Source organism: Theropithecus gelada, chromosome 15 (genome assembly GCF_003255815.1).
Source record: "Theropithecus gelada isolate Dixy chromosome 15, Tgel_1.0, whole genome shotgun sequence".
Lineage (NCBI taxonomy): Eukaryota > Metazoa > Chordata > Mammalia > Primates > Cercopithecidae > Theropithecus > Theropithecus gelada.
This window is the reverse complement of record NC_037683.1, coordinates 89898829-89917812: the sequence shown is the minus strand read 5'-3', so window position 1 is coordinate 89917812 and position 18984 is coordinate 89898829. Positions and strand designations below refer to the sequence as shown.

The 18984-nt window shown below is 44.1% G+C and overlaps 1 protein-coding gene across 5 annotated transcripts in view; it reads right to left on the bottom strand.

The window, feature by feature from the left end:
* Positions 1 to 18984, bottom strand: part of GCNT1 (glucosaminyl (N-acetyl) transferase 1, core 2) — an 80653-nt gene that overhangs the window by 34487 nt on the left and 27182 nt on the right. The window contains exons 1-2 of one of the 5 annotated variants that reach the window (XM_025360697.1): positions 5951 to 6103; positions 5069 to 5186 (exon numbers count right to left, since the gene is read on the bottom strand). The exons of 1 other annotated variant lie outside the window; for it this stretch is intronic. The gene's annotated coding sequence lies outside the window, so the exon portion shown is untranslated. Of the gene's footprint in view, positions 1 to 2913; positions 2979 to 5068; positions 5187 to 5950; positions 6104 to 18984 lie in introns of those variants that run through there. 3 more of the 5 variants (XM_025360701.1, XM_025360699.1, XM_025360696.1) reach the window with 3 other exon arrangements.

Here is an 18984-nt window from a genome sequence, read left to right as displayed (position 1 = left end):
ATTCAATTTCTTTTTTTTTTTTTTTTTTTTTGAGATGGAGTCTTGCTCTGTCACCCAGGCTGGAGTGCAGTGGCCAGGTCTCAGCTCACTGCAAGCTCCACCTCCCGGGTTTACACCATTCTCCTGCCTCAGCCTCCCGAGTAGCTGGGACTACAGGCGCCCACCACCACGCCCGGCTAGTTTTTTGTATTTTTTTAGTACAGACGGGGTTTCACCATGTTAGCCAGGATGGTGTCGATCTCCTGACCTCATGATCCGCCCGTCTCGGCCTCCCAAAGTGCTGGGATTACAGGCTTGAGCCACCGCGCCTGGTCCAATTTCTTTAGTAGAATCTAGAGAAAACATAAAGGAATCAGGGCTTGCTGGGTTGAAAATAAAACTACTTCTAGTCAGATATGGTAGCCCATGCCTGTAGTCTCAACTACTTGAGAGGCTGAAGTGGGAGGATCACTTGAGCCTAGGAGTTCAACTGGAGCGTGCTATGATCACAGCTGTGAATAGCCACTACACTCCAACCTGGACAACAAAGTGAGACACTGTCTTCAACAAAAAAAACCAACCTCAAATCAAAAACCGTTCAGTGGCCAGGGGTGCTGACTTGCACCTGTAATCCCAGCACTCTGGGAGGCCCAGGTGGGCAGATCGCTTGAGCCCAGGAGTTCGAGACCAGACTGGGCAACATGGCAAAACCCCATCTCCACTAAAAATACAAAAATTACCCAGGCATGGTGGCATGTGCCTGTAGTCTCAGCTACTCAGGAGGCTGAGGTGGGAGGATCACCTAAGCCTGGGAAGAAGAGGCTGCAGTGAGCCAAGATCGTGCCACTGCATTCCAATCTGGGCAACAGAGTGAGACCCTGTCTGAAACAAACAAAAAGTGGGTTTCCACTATGCTGACATTAAAGTCCAAAATCCTAAAAATGACCCAAGAGGCCTCATCTCCAGACATATTTTCCTCTTGATCTCAACTCTTTCAGCCTGTAAGTTTATGCCCTAATGTACTTCACTAACTCCTACTAATCTTTCAGCCTTTTTAAAAAATTTTTATTTTTTACAAAAAAAAAAAAAAAAAGAGATTGGAGTCTTGCTATGTTGACCTGGCTGGTCTCGAACTCCTGGCCTCAAGCGATTCTCCCATCTCAGCTTCCCAAAGTGCTGGGATGACAGGTATGAGCCACCATGCCTGCTCCCAGGCCTTATTTTAAATATCATTTTTTAAGCAGGCCTTCCCTGAACAGTCTCTCTCCCTTAAACCAAGTTAGGTCTCAGGGTCACATGCTCCCCTAACGCCCTGTGCTTTCCTAAGTACCCCTTAGGATTGTGATAGCCTGAGCCGGTGTGACTATGTGTTTGTCTCATAAGCTCATAAGCTCATAAAGGCAGGGACCCTCCATCTCGTTCACAGCTGTGGCCCAGGAGCGAGCAATGCTGGGCATCTAAAAGATGCTCAGTAAATAGTTGTCCAATGAATGCCTGAATAAATAGGTTGCTCCAGTACCCATGACTCTAATGAACAAAAATTTGGCTACCTCTTTAGCAAAGGAAAAATCAATCACAGGAGGATTTCTTAGTAACGTTATTGCATTGATGACCAAATACATGCAGACTCCTCATTGGAAACAGAAGAACAATCAAGGAAGCAGAAACTCCAGGTGCCTAGTGGCAGCAGTAACATTTCACGGTTTAGATTTGCATTTGTGATCACAACCCTACTGTAAGCTATAAATAAAGAGTTTCACCAGGGCCAGCTCACGGGGGGGGGGGGGGGGGGCCACCAATGCAGTCACACTGGACCCTGTGCTTGGTTTAATGCTCTGTGGTTACCATGTTCAAATTCTTAATTTTTTTTAACAAGGGGCCCCACAAATTATGTAGCCAGTCCTGAGTTTTACAAATTAGTTTGATTTCTGGAAGAGACCAGTGGATAGCTAATCCCCAGCTAAGGAGGCATCCTCCATAATCAAGGCTGTTTTCAACCTCCCTGAGCATATGTAAGTCCTAATAAAGAGGGTTACATTTCTAGGACATGTTTTCTTCTGATAGAAGTTATACCATACATTATGTAGCGCTCCCTTTGAGAAAGTTGAGATTTTTCAGATTACAGAAATACACAGCAGTCTTCGTTTTATTGCTGTTAGCTAAAAAGAGGTTAATTTTTCTTAAAACTAAATTCTGCGTAAAACTACTGTAGAATTCCTTGTTCATTTCCAACTTTTTAAACTTTATGAAATTTAACAAATGCACTGACCACTTGAAATTTCTTTGGAGATGGAAACTGGCAAGGCATGCTTCTCAGAGTAGGAAAAAGAAAAAAAAAAAAAAGAAAAGAAACCGGCAGGACACATTGGCCATTCACAAAGAACACTGATTTAGTTATCTTTATGATAAAGACGTTTCAAAACGTCAGACGTTTAAATCTACAAATAGCTTCTCTAGTCATGAAGAGTCTGAAGTTAATTGTTAAGCTTATAAATGTTTAGACCATCTCAGAAACGTTTAGACCATCTTAAATATAGGTTCATTTTGTTCCTCAACCAAAAATGACTTTGTTCTCCAGGGAACATTTGCCTGTGTCTGGAGACATTTGGGGTCGTTTAACTGCAGGGAGGGTGCACTGGCATTTATTTGATAGGTAGAGGCCAGAGACACTGCTAAACATCTGCGATGCACAGGACAGCCCCCACAACAAAACTTATCTGGCCAAAAATGTCAAAAGTGACACAACTGAGAAAGGCTGGTTTAAACTAATACATGGCATTTGCCTCAGATAGGAAACGTGACAGCACTAAGCCACAAATCCAGTGACAAAGCCAAGAATACAGACAGTCTCCACAAGAAACACATCTGGTTATATGAACAGTCATTTGGGAACTCCCTTTTTAAGACAGGGAGTTAGACATCTGACATACTGACCTGGAACCATGAATACATTTCTCATTAGAATAAATAAAAATAGTGACAAGAGTCCTTGGTTGGCTCTATAAAAAAAAATATATATATATATATATATATATATATATATATATATATATATACACACACACACAGTGTAGCTGAAATACCACACACTTCATAGAAAACAGAATTTGACCATCGATCATTTCCAGTAGTAATTTCTGTTTTCTATCACTTTCATTTCATGAAAATATATAATATCTACACCACAGTTCAGAATTTTCCATTCCTCAGTGAATATAATCACCGTGTACATTAGCAGTTTTTAAGGCAGAGCTTTGCAAACAGATGATGCATGAAACAAGTTTGATTTTATTCTTCGTAAGTTTTTTGTTTTAAGATGGAGTTTCACTCTGTCGTCCAGGCTTGAGTGTAGTGGCACAATCCCTGCTCATCCCAACCTCCACCTCCCGGGTTCAAGCGATTATCCTGCCTCAGCCTCCTGAGTAGCTGGGATTACAGGTGCCCACCATCACACCTGGCTGATTTTTGTTTTTGTAGAGATGGGGTTTTGCCATGTTGGTCAGGCTGGTCTCGAACTCCTGACCTCAAGTGATCCACCTGCCTTGGCTTCCCAAAATGCTGGGATTACAGGTATGAGCCACCATGCCCAGCCTCTTTGTGTGTGGTTTGTTGTTTTTTTTGTTTGTTTGTTTTTCTTTTGAGACAGCGTCTCACTCTGTCACCCAGGCTGGAGTGCAGTGGCGCAATCTTGGTTCACTGCAACCTCCACCTCCCGGGTTCAAACAATTCTCTGTTTCAGCCTCCTGAGTAGCTGGGATTACAGGCGCCCGGCCACCATACCCAGCTAATTTTGGAATTTTTAGTAGAGACACGGTTTCACCATCTTGGCCAGGCTGGTCTTGAACTCCTGACCTCGTGATCCACCCTCCTCAGCCTCCCAAAGTGCTGGGATTACAGGTGTGAGCCACTGCGCCTGGCCCTCTCTGTGTTTTAAAAAGGAAAAAATACGAGCCAATATTTAAAATCAGGCTTTACATTTTTTATTTTTAAGTAAAAGTTCTCAGCTATTCATGGAAAAAAAAAAAAAGGAAGAGCTGCCTACACTGCATGGCTTCATGGGAATTCCTGCATGGATACTAGGTGGAAATGGTCACTATCCACCCAGATTTAGCAGGTTCCTCTGCAGTCATCTGGGCCCACTCAAGCACTCTCGTGCATTACCTGTTTAGTCCACATGGATAAAGTGGATTTTGTGATCCCAGTTTTAGGGAAAAACGTTTTTCTTACTGTTAAGCAATTCCATCACAAATGGAAAAGGAATAACTCCTTAAAAAGTGAGTGGAAGCATTGCTATCATTAATCAAGAATGAACTATAATTAATGAAGGACAGAATCTAGTACAAACTTGGGGCCAAGGCTAAGGAGGTCCTTTACAGGGCCAAGCTGAAGGACGGACAAGGAGGTCCTTTACAGGGCCAAGCTGAAGGACGGACAGAGGAGGTGGCAGTGACCGTCAAACCCTCCTCATGAAATGGAAAAAAAATCAACCTCTCGGCCAATAAAACACTTTTTAAAAGTAAATTCACAGTTTGGTATATTGTATTCAAAACTAAAGGAGTTTGCCATTTCTAAGAAATCAGTTTCCCGATAGTACCATTTTAAAGGCCTGAAAAAAATTCCTTTAAGAAAAAGCAGGTATCTACACAGTCTGAGTTTTCCTCCCTGCCAGAACTGAAATCTGTTACCAAAGCCTCCAGCAGGGGGGCCTGCCTGGAATTGCCTAAGCTCCTAGCAGGTAATTTACACTGATCTTTAAAAACTATTAACCCCTCCTCCTCCCCTCTATAAAACAAACCGGCCTTTCAGAACAGCTCTGGAAGAGGGGCAGAATGCCAGACGAAGAGACAACTTCCAGACCACGTCTCTCACCTCCCACCCATCAAATTCAGCCCACAAAAAGCTGTGCCCGCATTCTCATCTCAAGGCACCATGGCTTTCTTTGAACACCATATATCCTCCCAATTGGCCTCTTGCCCCATTATGTGTAAAAAAACGACTCTCTTTTCTGCAGAAAGAAATAACAAGGCAAAGGGTGTACAGGGCAACGTTTATATGCATCTACAGCATGCCAGGTGCCTACAGAACCTACCTCGGCCTAGGCGGCCAGTGCCCCAGCCGGGATCTGCAAGCGCCCTCATCCACGCTGGGAGACGGGAAGAGGAGAGGGAGGCGTGACAGGCGAGGGTGCCTGTGCTGCGCAGAAAGCGCTGCCAGGAGAAAAGAAGCAGTGAGCAAGGGCTTCTTGCATTTCAAAAACCTAATAACCTAATAACCAAAACTTGTAGGAATCTGCCTGAGATACTTTAAAAGAAGAGGAAAGAGAAACCTAGGAGGGGGTGAAATGCGTTTAAGACGAATCACTTGTTTTCGTAATAGACCCTGCGCGCGAGTTTCCTAGACTGCCGCGAGAAGAAAGAAAGCGAGGGAGCAGGAAAGGAGAGAGGCTTCGGAGCCCCTAAACTAACGTCTCCGTTTCTATTAGTAACAGTTTGCTCTAGGGCGTGTCATTTATTATCCTAGCGTTGGCCTCTTTATCAGTAAAGTAGGGGTGAAAGTGCCTCTTAGCCGGGCTGGGGTTAGGATTCAATGAAGTTAAATGAAGTTAAGCCCCTGGCACCCAAGGGATGGCAGCGAGTCTTTTCGTTCCCTGCCTATCCACGCCCGCAACCAATCCCTCCGACGTCTAAGCCACACGGACCAGGGTCAAGAGGCTAGAAAGTGACTTTCGGGGGACACGGGGTACCGGCGTCCCAGCCCCACTGAGCGGACGGAAAATGAGGGTGGAAGGAGGACGCGCCGCTCCATCCCGGTACCGGGCGCACCCCGGTTCTGCTTCTTCCTGAGCGGCAGAGCCCAGCCCGCCCGGGGCCAAGGGGTACTGGCTGAGAGCCGGCTCCCTCCCACCCATCCTTCTCTGCCCTCCCCCACCGCTGGACGGCCGAGCAGGGGAACACGATGGGGAGTCGGTTACCTGGAGTGGGCGTCTGGCCCCGGAGTCGCAGGAGGATGCGCTGCCGCTCCTGGTCCAGCAAGATCCTGCCCGCGCGGCGCTCTAGACGCTCCGGAGCTGCGCCGGCAGCCCTCGTACCGGCGGGGCCCGCCCCAGGGCCGCCCCCAAAGGCCCCGCCTTTCTAGGCCCCGCCCATCACGTCCCCGCCTCGCCCACCTGCGCGGGCGCGGGGCTGGAGACTTGCTGTGGACTCGCGGTGCCCGCCTCGAGGCGAGGGCGCCCTCTGGGCACTGACGTGGTCTTGGAGGAGCGCTGCGGTCCCAGTGCTTCCTCGCTCCTCTTCCTCACTGTGCTCTGATTCGTAGAGCTATGTGTGTGAGCGGCGTCTTTTTAAATATTTTATGCCTCCCTTCCTCGAAAGCAGGAAACTCGAGAAATGCTGCCTTTTCTGATTTTAAACATGAAAATATGTTCTAGAAAAACAATATAATTAAATCCCAAGCTTCTTGATATGTAAAGTTTAGAGATAACCATGTAGGTGTTTCTTTTCTTTCCCCTAATGAACCTGGCTTCCTAAATTTAGCGTTTAAGAACTTATTACATTCATGTGTATTTCCACATAAAAATTAAGATCAAATTAAACTGTGGAACAATCCGCCGTGCTGTGGAAAGTAGGATAAAACCTTCCCCGCCCTTATAGCACAGAGCTTTGTGTCAGTTATGAAAGTTGCCACAGTTCTCTTTGTAACAAGAGGAATATTGTATCTGTGTCTTCTTTCGTTGGATTTTTAACTCCTAGAAAACAGAACGAGGTCTTATTTGTTTCCATGTTGTTATAAAACAAAATTCTGGCCGGGCGCGGGGGCTCACGCCTGTAATCCCAGCACTTTGGGAGGCTGAGGCGGGCGGAACATGAGGTCAGGAGATCGAGACGATCCTGGCTAACACAGTGAAACCCCGTCTCTACTAAAAATACACAAAATTAGCCGGGTGTGGTGGCGGGCGCCTGTGGTCCCAGCTACTCAGGAGGCTGAGGCAGGAGAATGGCGTGAACCCGGGAGGCAGAGCTTGCAGTGAGCCGAGATTGTGCCACTGCACTCCAGCCTGGGCGACAGAGCGAGACTCCGTCTCAAAAAAATAAAATAAAATAAAATAAATTCTAACGTGGAGGCCATTAGACTGTGATATGTTTGATACCTGCCTAATTTGTCAACAAAAATTAACATAAGATGATGATGTAGGGGAAGAAAGACTTCCCCTCTACTCTCTGAGGGTTGGATAACTAAGTCTATGAAATAAATTGACAGCAGGTAGATTACCAAGAGAAAAAGTACGCAGATTTCTTGTAGGGGATAGCACAGGAAAGAAAAACGAATATTCCGTCTGCCTCCCCCAACAAAAACTGAAATTTTAGGAGCTTGTGTACCCTCTTCATTGGGGAGGGACAATTTAGGGGAGAGGAAATGATTTTGGGGAAAACTCCTGAACTCCTTCAATGGCTAGCTTTGTTTAATGTCTCATGAAATTTTTCACGAGCAATTCAAGCATAATTGTTAAGAGCAAGTGAATTAGGTAAATGTAAATGGAATAAAAGTTTATAAATAAACTTAAAAAATGATGTTTTATAAAATTTGTCTACTTAAAAACAGTTTTAAAAATCTTTTTTGGTAACTTGAAATCTCGAACATATTAAATTAAGTAATAGATATTCATTAAATGTCTGAGTCGTTTGTAAGTTAAAATACTGACATATTAATTGCTAAACATAAGTTTAAAGTATAGCTGGGGCCGGGTGCAGTGGCTCCTGCCTGTAATTCCAGCACTTTGGGAGGCCGAGGTGGGCAGATCACCTGAGGTCAGGAGTTCGAGACCCGCCTGGCCAACATACCGAAACCCTGTCTCTACTAAAAATACAAAAATTAGCCAGCCGTGCTGGCATGTGCCTGTAATCCCAGTGACTCGGAAGGCTGAGGCATGAGAATTGCTTGAACCTGGGAGGTGGAGGTTGCAGTGAGCCAAGATCGTGCCACTACGGTCTGGCCTGGGCAACAAAGCAAGGCTCCATCTCAAAAATTAATTAATTAATTAATTAAAGTATAGCCGGCTGTTTGCAATGGCTCACGCTTGTAATTCCAACATTTTAGGAAGCCAAGGTGTGAGTATCCCTTGAGCCTGGGAGTTTGAGGTCAGCCTAGGCAGCATAGCCAGACTTCACCTCTACAAAATAAAAATAGATAAATTAGCCAGGGGGGGTGGCCAAGCAATAGATTTATGAATTAACTTTTAGAATATATCTTGTTTGTCAGTTGGATACTGCCTGTATACCATAAGTGTAATCCATTTTGTGTGTGTGTGTGCATGACAGGGTCTCACTCTGTTACTCAGGCTGGAGCACAGTGGTGCAATCACAGCTCACTGCAGCCTCAACTTATCCCTGCTCAGGTAATTCTCCCACCTCAGCCTCCCAAGTAGCTGGGACTACAGATGTGTGCCACCACGCCCAGCTAATTTTTTGGTATTTTTTGTAGAGATGGGGTTTTGCCATGTTGCCCAGGCTGGTTTTGAACTCCCAGGCTCAAGCAATCCACCCACCTCAGTCTCCCAAAGTGCTGGGATTACAGGTATGAGCCACCTTGCCCAGTCCACTTATTTTTAATTCCTGCAATAACATACATCCATAAATCTATACAAGTAGTTTAGAAGGTATTTCTGGAATGCTTAGGGGTGTATCAGTCAGGGCCCAGTCAGAAAACAGAAATCACAGCAATTATTTTTACAGAGAATTTAAGGTCATGAAGACTGGCAAGGTAAAAACATTGCAGTAACAGAGAGAGAGAGTAACTGCAGGAAGCAGCTGCCATGCACAGAGCTGGGTAGAGGGGAAGTGTTGGGGTTATTGGAACCTAAGAGCCAGGAGAGGACCCCAGGTTGGCTGGGAGTCAGACCTCAAAGGAGGGGGTGGTACCTAGCTGGTGCTCTTATCTCTGAAGGTAAACATTGAGGCTGGATGGGACCGGGTGGATTAAAACAAACAAACAAACAAATCTAAGAAACTGGAACCAGCTGCTGCTGCAGCCAGGGAGAAGAACCATTGTTTGGTAACATGGACAGGAACAGTAAGCAGCTATAAAGTAGCAAGTCCCTCTCCTCAAGCACCCCTTATAAGCAAAACCTTATAGGAAATGTGATTTGCTGAGTCTCAGCCCTGGCTCACAGAGCAGAGGATAGAAGCTTGAGTCTCAACTCTAAGACATACTTCAATAACCGGCACAAGGAGCAAACTCATGATCACAAATATCCAACTCTCCTAATATTATAGATGTGGGAAAGTGTCTGATAAACACAGCTGTCATAGTAATGATGAATACAACAGCAATATATTATTAAAATGTCATAATAAAACTATAGTTACAAGTACAATCAAATAACGGGACAGAGGCCAGGCATGGTGGCTCATGCCTGTAATCCCAGCACTTCGGGAGGCCAAGGCAGGCAGATCTCTTGAGGTAAGGAGTTCCAGACCAGCCTGGCCAACATGGGGAAACCCCATCTACTAAAAATATAAAAATTAGCTGAGTGCGGTGGCGCACACCTGTAATCCTAGCTACTGGGGAGGCTGAGGCACGAGAATCAGTTGAATCCGGGAGGTGGAGGTTGCAGTGAGCCAAGATCATGCCACTGCACTCCAGCTTGGGCAACAGAGCAAGGCTCCATCTCAAAAATAAATAAATAAATAAATAAATAAATAAATAAATAAATAAGAATACATTAAAAAAAAAATAAGGGGATGGTGTTGCTTGACCTATACTTTGTGTTACTGGAGAACAGTGAAGAGCTTCTCACCCTTTTATTTTCTGAGAAACCACTAACTACATAGAACCACCTTTCCCCAGATGACTTAGGTAAGCATCGTGGATAACATCCTTTCACACCTACGACAAGGCCATAGACATGCCCTCCAAATTTCCATTCTCATCTTATAAATGGTTAGCTGAACCATTTGCCCCTACTGATCAATCTGGGCAAATACCTTACTTAATCAAACTTCAGTCAGGCTTTTCTCCTTTCACCAGGTCTTTGCCCTTTAATCTAGTCTTAGCCTAAACCAGCATTGGAATTGGGAATAAGCCCCTTAACATCCTGCATTAGTCTGCTTTCACACTGCTATAAAGACATTTCTGAGACTGGGTAATTTATAAAGAAAAGAGGTTTAAAGGCTGGGTGTGGTGGCTCACACCTGTAATCTCAGCACTTTGGTAGGCTGAGGCGGGCAGATCACGAGGTTAGGAGTTCGAGACCAGCATGACCAACATGGTGAAACGCTGTCTCTACTAAAAATACAAAAATTAGCCGGGCGTGATGGTGCATGCCTGTAATCTCAGCTACTCAGGAGGCTGAGGTAGGAGAGTCGCTTGAACCCAGGAGGCAGAGGTTGCAGTGAGCTGAAATCATGCCACTGCACTCCAGCCTGGTGACAGAGTGAGACTTTGTCTAACAAAGAAAAGAAAAAAAAAAAAAGAAAAGAGGTTTAATTGACTCACAGTTTTGCATGGCTGGGGGGCCTCAGGAAACTTATAATCATGACAGAAGGGGAAGAGGCACATCTTACATGGTGGCAGGTGAGAGAGAGCAAGCAAGAGCAGGGAAAACAGCCTTATAAGACCATCAGATCTCCTGAGAACTCACTCACTATCACAAAAACAACATGAGGGAAACTGCCCCCACGATCCAATCACCTCCACCAAGCCCCTCCCTCGCCACGTGGGGATTATGGGCATTACAGTTCAAGATGAGATTTGGGTGGGGTTTGGGTGGGAACATAGCCAAACCATATGACATCCCCTCCCAAGAAGCCCCTTCCCAGCTGACCACAAAGAAACTATGTCCTGATCAATTGCCTGATCAGGCCACCTGCTCATCCCACTCCCTGATACTGGTTCTTCTTCTTCTTTTTTTTTTTTTCTTTTTTGAGACGGAGTTTTGTTCTTGTTGCCGAAGCTGGAGTGCAATGGCACAATCTCGGCTCACTGCAACCTCCGCCTCCCAGGTTCAAGCGATTCTTCTGCCTCAGCCTCCCAAGTAGCTGGGATTACAGGCATGCACCACCGTGCCCAGCTAATTTTGTATTTTTAGTAGAGACAAGTTTTCACCATGTTGGTCAGGCTGGTCTCGAATTCCTGACCTCAGGTGATCTGCCCACCTCAACCTCTCAGAGTACTGGGATTACAGGCATAAGCCACCGCACCCAGCCAATACTGGTTCTTTTTAACATTGTTTACTAGTCCCAGTAAAAGAAAAGCCCTTTTCCGCCTTACCTTTCAAACACTTGCAGATCTTATGGTTGAAGCATTCTATTAGAATGCTGTCCCTCCCCTATTGCAGCATTCTCTTCTTAGGTTGCAATACTCCTTTTAAACAAAGTCTCTCCTTACCTAGGTCTGGATTGGGTTTTTATTTGACGGTTCTCGTTGCTGTGATCCAGCTCAAGACTGGAACTCACCTAGGGACCTCCACAAGCCCCACCCAGGTAAAGGTGCCATGTTCAGGACTTGAGGACTCTTGGGTGCGTTCAAGTCTTGAACTAGCGCTCTGGCCATCTTGTCTGTTGAAGAACAGTAAAAGGTTACTTTGATTGTTTTAGGCAAAGAGATGCTTTGGCCCTCCTGTGAGACTTCTGTGCTTTTTCAGCTCCTCCACCTGGGGATTGTTCGAGGGAATTAATCAAGTGAGACTTTTTCTTGGCTCCTTTAAAGATTTTTTTCTTTGGGCTAACTATCCACTAATGCCAGGGTAACTCTCACTCTATCAGATGCCCTCCTCTTCCCCCACTGAGTATATGCCATTATGGCACTAAGTCAGTTTAATAGCCTCAAAAATGGCAAAATTTACTAAAGGTAACCTAGAACCTCAAAGGCCTCTTTGGGAAACATGAGATCTCCCTAAACCAGCTCATCTAAGACTGCTCCCTTCCCATCATCCCCATCCCTCCGTTTTTACCACTTTAAACCTTCTCTTTTGTTGCCTTGAATTCTTTAATCTGTCTACCTCCTTCCCCCCTCTGCCCATTCCTACAGACCTTTTCCTACCCACTCCAGCTCCTCAACTCATGGTCACTCAAGATTTAGGCTTCCCTTCTGTTCTGACCACCTTCTCTTCACACCATTGGTGAAGGAGGGATCTTCTGCACTAAATAGTATGAGATGGCTGGACAGATGGCACGCAATACTGGACAGATGAGATTGGCTACAATTTTTTCAGTTACATACTCACAGCCTAAGGGATGAGGAGGTTACTGCATGCCAGGCAGAGCTACACGGGAATTGCATTTGAAAGTAGACTGAAGCAGCAGGGGCTGTGCGAGGCAGGCTTTGTAGTAATGGCACAAGAGTGAGGTAACCTTTTGTTCCATGGGAAGATGTAATTGGCTTGTTCAAATAGTTCTGTGGGCTGGCAGGGAGGTAAAGCTCCTTAGATTGAGGATTAATTAGGGTACAGCGGGTCTGGCTGAAGGGGAAACTAGCTGGGTAGGGAGACTTTCCCACTTCAGGGGTGATATGGTTTCGATCGGTGTCCCTACTCAAATCTCATATCAAACTGTAGTCCCCAGTGTTGGAGGCGGGGCCTGATGGAGTGTAATTGAATCATGGAGGTGGTTTCTAATGTTTTAGCACCATCCCCCTGGTGCTGTCTTGTGATAGAGTTCTCATGAGATCTGGTTGTTCAAAAGTATGTGGCACCTCCTCCCTGCCTCTCCTCCCCCACTCCAGCCATATAAGACGTACCTGCTTCCCCTTCAACTTGTGCCATGATTGTGAGTTTCCTGAGGCCTCCCCAAGCCATGCTTTCTGTACAGCGTGCAGAACTGTGAACCAATTAAACCTCTTTTCTTTATAAACTACCCAGTCTCAGGTAGTTCTTTATAGCAATGCAAGAATGGTCTAATATAAGTACCTAGATCATTTCTAAGTAAGATAGAATAGTGGAGCATAATTTAAAGCTTACATAAATTTTTTTAGTACAGGGAGGCTAAATATATTTTGGTCTGCTAATGATGTGTTCATTCTTGCCACATTGAAAAGTTGTACTGGCCAGGCATGGTGGCTCATGCCTGTAATCCCAGCACTTTGGGAGGCCAAGGTGGGTGGATCACCTGAGGTCAGGAGTTTGAGACCAGCCTGACCAACATGGTGAAACCCCATCTCTACTAAAAATACAAAAATTAGCTGGGTGTGGTGGCAGGGGCCTGTAATCCCAGTTACTCAGGAGGCTGAGGCAGGAGAATCACTTGAACCCAGGAGGCAGAGGTTGCAGTGAGCCGAGATCACATCATTGCATTCCAGCCTGGGTGACAGAGTGAGACTCCATCTCACTCTGTTTGACAACAACAAAAAAAAAAAAAAAAAAGAAAGAAAAGAAAATAAAAGTTGTACTATAAGGAGTATATGGCTATTAAAAAGTCACAAGATATATAACCTTAAGCTTGACTAGTCTGCTACAATATGCTGGTGTATGACAGACAGCTAATTATCTACTTCATAGTTTTCTCGGTAGGTATATTAACTTTGCTAGTATGTCATAACAAAGTACCATGGACTGGTACTTCAAACAACAGAATTTTGTTTTCTCATAATTCTGGAGGCTGGAAGTCCAAAACTGAGTGTCAGCAGAGTTGAGTTTCTTCTGAGGCCTCTCTCCTTGGCTTGTAGATGCCAAGATTAATATTTCTTGGGCCTTTAATATTAAACCTTTTCATTAATATTTCTGTTTTTAATGGTAGGCATTCTTCATGGATACCTGACCCTTAAACAACTGATCTTTGCCACCACCTCTCAACAGATGCTTCAGCTGGTTTTGTCAGAACGACACCAACCAGAGTCCCCAGGAGATTGTTTCTTAGTCCCTGACTCACCCCATGCAGGAGGCTTAGGATTGCATCTGAATTGCTCAGTGGTGCATAATATTCATTTATCATCAACAAAAGGGAGGTCAACAGTGCTGATCTTTGCCAGAGGCTTGTTTTCCTGAAAAATAGCACTGGCTATAAGAGCTCTCCTCATCCTTTTGTGATTGCCACCCATCTTCTTCTTTCAATAATCCTTTTGAATAGTCTCCCCTTGCCTAAATCCGGATTTGTTTATTTTGACAAATGCTACAAAATTAGTTTTGAATTGTTTTAGAAATTTAATCAAATTACATTGAAAGGAACACGAGGAAGACATAAAAGAGTAAGGTACGACTTCCAAAGCATGAAGATGGAGAAAGCAAATTCAATCATAAATATACCGTCCAGGAAAAAAATAAAGTGTGGCTCCTGAGTATGCAAATTCCAAGTAGAGTAAAGCCTGAAATACGTTTCTAAAACTCATACATGTAAGTTCTTCAATGTTTTTAAAAAGAAACAGGTTGACCTCTTTTAAGAGCAGGCAGCATTTCTCAGAATGGCAACAAAGCTAAAATCACACACAAAATAGTTTGATATAGTTAACTTAATACATTAAAGTGTTAAATGTATGCATAACAAGGCCAGGTGCAGTGGCTCACGCCTGTAATCCCAACACTTTGGGAGGCCGAGACGGGCGGATCACGAGGTCAGGAGATCGAGACCATCCTGACTAACACGGTGAAACGCCGTCTCTACTAAACATACAAAAAAAAACTAGCCAGGCGAGGTGGCGGGCACCTGTAGTCCCAGCTACACGGGAGGCTAAGGCAGGAGAACGGCATAAACCCGGGAGGCGGAGCTTGCAGTGAGTGGAGATCGCGCCACCGCACTCCAGCCTGGGCGACAGAGCGAGACTCCGTCTCAAAAAAATAAAAATAAAAATAAAAATAAAAATAAAAAAATAAAGATAAATAACAAATAATTTTGTTATGATATAACAAAATATATCATAAACAAAGTTAAAAGTCAAACAAACTAGAAAACATATGCAATAGTATGTAAGCAAAAATTAATTTTTCAAATAAAGGGGTTTTTACATAAAAATATGCACCAGGTGAAAAATGGGCAAAGGGCATGATAAGATACTTCACTAAAGAAGAAATCCACATGAAAAGATGCTCAATTTCAATAGGAATTGAAGAAATGCAAATTAAAACTACAAATCACTTTTTACCTGTCAGATTGGCAAAGCTGAAAAAGATTGATAAACACAATATAGATGAAGGTGTAGGAATACAGACTGCTATGCTGCCCTCTGTCGTAGAGATCCCTACAAACTTTCTAGAAGGCATTTGGACAACATGAATGCTTATTAACAACTATTCATCTAGGAATTTATCCTATGTAGGAAATTTTACAAATACACAAAGATTTCAGAATCGAAACACTGGAAACAATGTGAGGGTTGTTAAAAAATACTTTTCAGGCCGGGCGCGGTGGCTCAAGCCTGTAATCCCAGCACTTTGGGAGGCCGAGACGGGCGGATCACGAGGTCAGGAGATCGAGACCATCCTGGCGAACACAGTGAAACCCCGTCTCTACTAAGAAATACAAAAAATAGCCGGGCGAGATGGCGGGCGCCTGTGGTCCCAGCTACTCGGGAGGCTGAGGCCGGAGAATGGCGTGAACCCGGGAGGCGGAGCCTGCAGTGAGCTGAGATCCGGCCACTGCACTCCAGCCTGGGCGACAGAGCGAGACTCCGTCTCAAAAAAAAAAAAAAAAAAAAAAAAAAAAAAAAAAAAAAAAAAAAAAAATACTTTTCAGAAAAAGATAAGGTCGTGACTCATACAAATATAAAAGTGCACATCTGTTAAGGAATTTACGCACATGATATGAGGGAATCAGGCATATGTTATAACCATTTCAAAGGAAAAGTCAAAAAGCACAGATTTATCTGGAGTAAAGGAATGTTAAGATGAATTGCAAGCGGAAACAAAACTGGTATTTTCATAGGGTGGGGATGGTGGGAACCAGTTAAATTATTGCCAGACAGGACAGAATTTACACACTATCATTACATATAATTTATAAAAAGTGGCAAATAGGGCTGGGCATGGTGGCTCACACCTGTAATCCCAGCACTTTGGGAGGCTGAGGTGGGTGGATCACCTGAGGTTGGGAGTTCAAGACCAGCCTGACCAACATGGAGAAACTCCGTCTCTACTAAAAATACAAAAAATTAGCCGAGTGTGGTGGCACATGGCTGTAATCCTAGCTACTCAGGAGGCTGAGGCAGGAGAAATGCTTGAAACCAGGAGGCAGAGGTTGTGGTGAGCCAAAATCGCGCCATTGAACTCCAGTCTGGGCAACAAAAGCAAAACTCTTGTCTCAAAAAAAAAAAAAAAAAAAAAAAAGTGGTGAATATCTCAAAGACAATTGGACAAGGTTAGAGTTTATAACCTGGAAAGTATGCTATAGACAATGCTAATTTTCATTTAAAAATTTTAAAAACAGCATTCATTGATAGAGAAATAATTATGTTTTGTGACTGTCATGAAGCTATAAAAAATGATGAGGGGATACTACACTATATTGTCATAGAATTTGTTAAAAAAAAGCAAGCATAATCAATATATGTATTATCTCAAATGGTGAAAGATATGAATAAATAATGGATATGCAGTCCTTTCCAGGAATGTTTACATTCTACTTCTTAAATGTTTAAATAAAGAAAAATAGGTCAGGTACAGTGGCTCACCCCTGTAATCTCAACACTTTGGGAGGCCAAGGTGGGCGGATCCCTTGAGGTCAGGAGTTGGAGACCAGCCTGGCAAATGTGGTGAAACCCCATCTCTACTAAAAATACAAAAATTAGCCTGGTGTGGTGGCCTGAGTCTGTAAGCCCAGCTACTCGGGAGGCTGAGGCAGGAGAATTGCTTCAACACGGGAGGTGGAGGTTGCAGTAAGCCAAGATTACGCCACTGCATTCCAGCCTGGGTGACAGAGCAAAACTGTCTCAAAAAAAAAAAAAAAAGGAAAGAAAGAAAGAAAAGAAAAATGTACATATATACATGCTTTTACAACTATCATTTGTCAGAGAGGAAAAAGCATCTTTCCTCTAGCATGTTAGGTTCAGTAGCCAGGGCCTGTGAATTAAACTGACAAAAGGCAGATTAACAGCAGAAAAGGTTTCTTTTGGCTGGGTGTGGTGGCTTACGCCTGTAATCCCAGCACTTTGGGAGGCTGAGGCCGGCGGATCACTTGAGGTCAGGAGTTTGAGACCAGCCTGGCCAAAATGGAGATAACTTGTCTCTACAAAAAATACAAAAATTTAGCTGGGCATGGTGGTGTGCGCCTGTAATTCCAGCTACTTGGGAGGCTGAGGCACAAGAATCACTTGAGCCCAGGAGGCAGAGGTTGCAGTGAGCCGAGATCGTACCATTGTGCTCCAGCCTGGGCGACAGAGACTCTATCTCAAAAACAAAACAAAACAAACAAAAAAGAAAAGGTTTATTTTGTTTGCATATGTAAGCTTCACAGAAAAAAAGTGAAAACCCCAAAGAGGTGCTTAGACCCAGGAGCTTATACACCATTTTAACACAGGGCGATAAAGTGTGCGAAGCTACTAGACAAGGAAATGGGGAGAGGCTGGCCTTCTCTGGTGGGGATAAATTGTGGGAAGGTAACTGGGAAAGGTATGGTAATTAAGGCTTGTTTAGTGAGGTGTGTTATGCAGATGAATTGTTCACCTTATCCTCGTATGGGAGAGGGCATCACCTTTGCAAAGGGAAATTAGGCTCTGTCTGTAGGTAGAAAGAGAGAGAGCAAAGAGTTTTGTTTGTGTCTGCTGTTTCTCATTTGCCTTTAGCTCAAAATAATCCTTATGCCAATATGTCATGTTTTGAGGTGGCATATTCTTTTTTACTTTTACTTTTATCATTTTATTTGCTTTTTGTTGTTGTTGTTTTCTAGAGAGACAGGGTCTTGTTTGTTGTTGCCCAGGCTGGAGTGTAGTAGTGTGATCACACCTTACTGTGGTCTTGAACCAAGTAGCTAGGATGACAGGTACACACTACGCTGCCCCACTAATTTATTTTATTTTGTTTTTGGTAGAGACAGGGTCTTGCTTTATTGCCCAGGCTGGTCTCAAATGCCTGGCCTCAAGGGATCTTCCCACTTCAGTCTTCCAAAGTGCTGGGATTACAGGCCCTGCCACCATGCCCGGCCTGGGGTAGCATATTCTGATCCTTTTCCCATTGTTTCAGAAAGATGTTTCCATTTTGGAAAAACATCAAATAAATGAACAAATAATAGTAAATTTAGCATTTCTGTCCAAAAGAAAATAACATGTACAGTGAGCAGATGCCCATCAGGGTGTTTACCAGCAAAAACAAGTTAAAAGAAGTACCTGTCTGAACGGATCAACAAATTGCAGCATATCATATTCATACAATGGAATAACATTTCGGAAAACAAAATTCATTCACACTTCAACATGGATGAATCTCCAGAACTTACGTGGAGATAAACATGCCAAACACGAAAGAGTACAGACCATTTGATTCATGTTTATATATTTGAAATTCTGGAAGAGGCAAATCTAATCTACAGTGACAGAAAGGAGAGCAGTTGTTGCTGGGACTGAGTGTGGGGAGAGGAGGGTGCTTACTTTTTGGGGTCATAGAAATATCCTTTATCTTGATTGTGGTATTGCCTGGGTGAATAGGTTGGTCAGAACTCATTGAACTATACACCTAAACAGCTATATTTTATTAAACCATGCCTCAATAAGATTGTTTTTGCTGCTGTTGTTTTGAGATGGGGTCGTACTCTGCAACCCAGGCTGGAGTGCAGCGGCATGATCACAGCTCTCCGTAGCCTCAGTCTTCTGGGCTCAAGCCATCTTCTCACCTCAGCCTCCCAAGTACCTGGGACTACAGGCACGTGCCACCACACCTGGCTAATTTTTGTACTTTTGGTAGAGATAGGGTTTCCCCATGTTGCCCAGGCTGGTCTCAAACTCCTGGTCTTAAGTAATCCGCCTGCCTTGGATTCCCAGAGTGCTCAGATTACATGCACGAGCCACCATGCCTGGCTGTTTGTGTGTGTGTGTATATATGTGTGTGTGTGTGTGTGTGTATATATATTTTTAAGTATCTGTTAGTAAAGACTA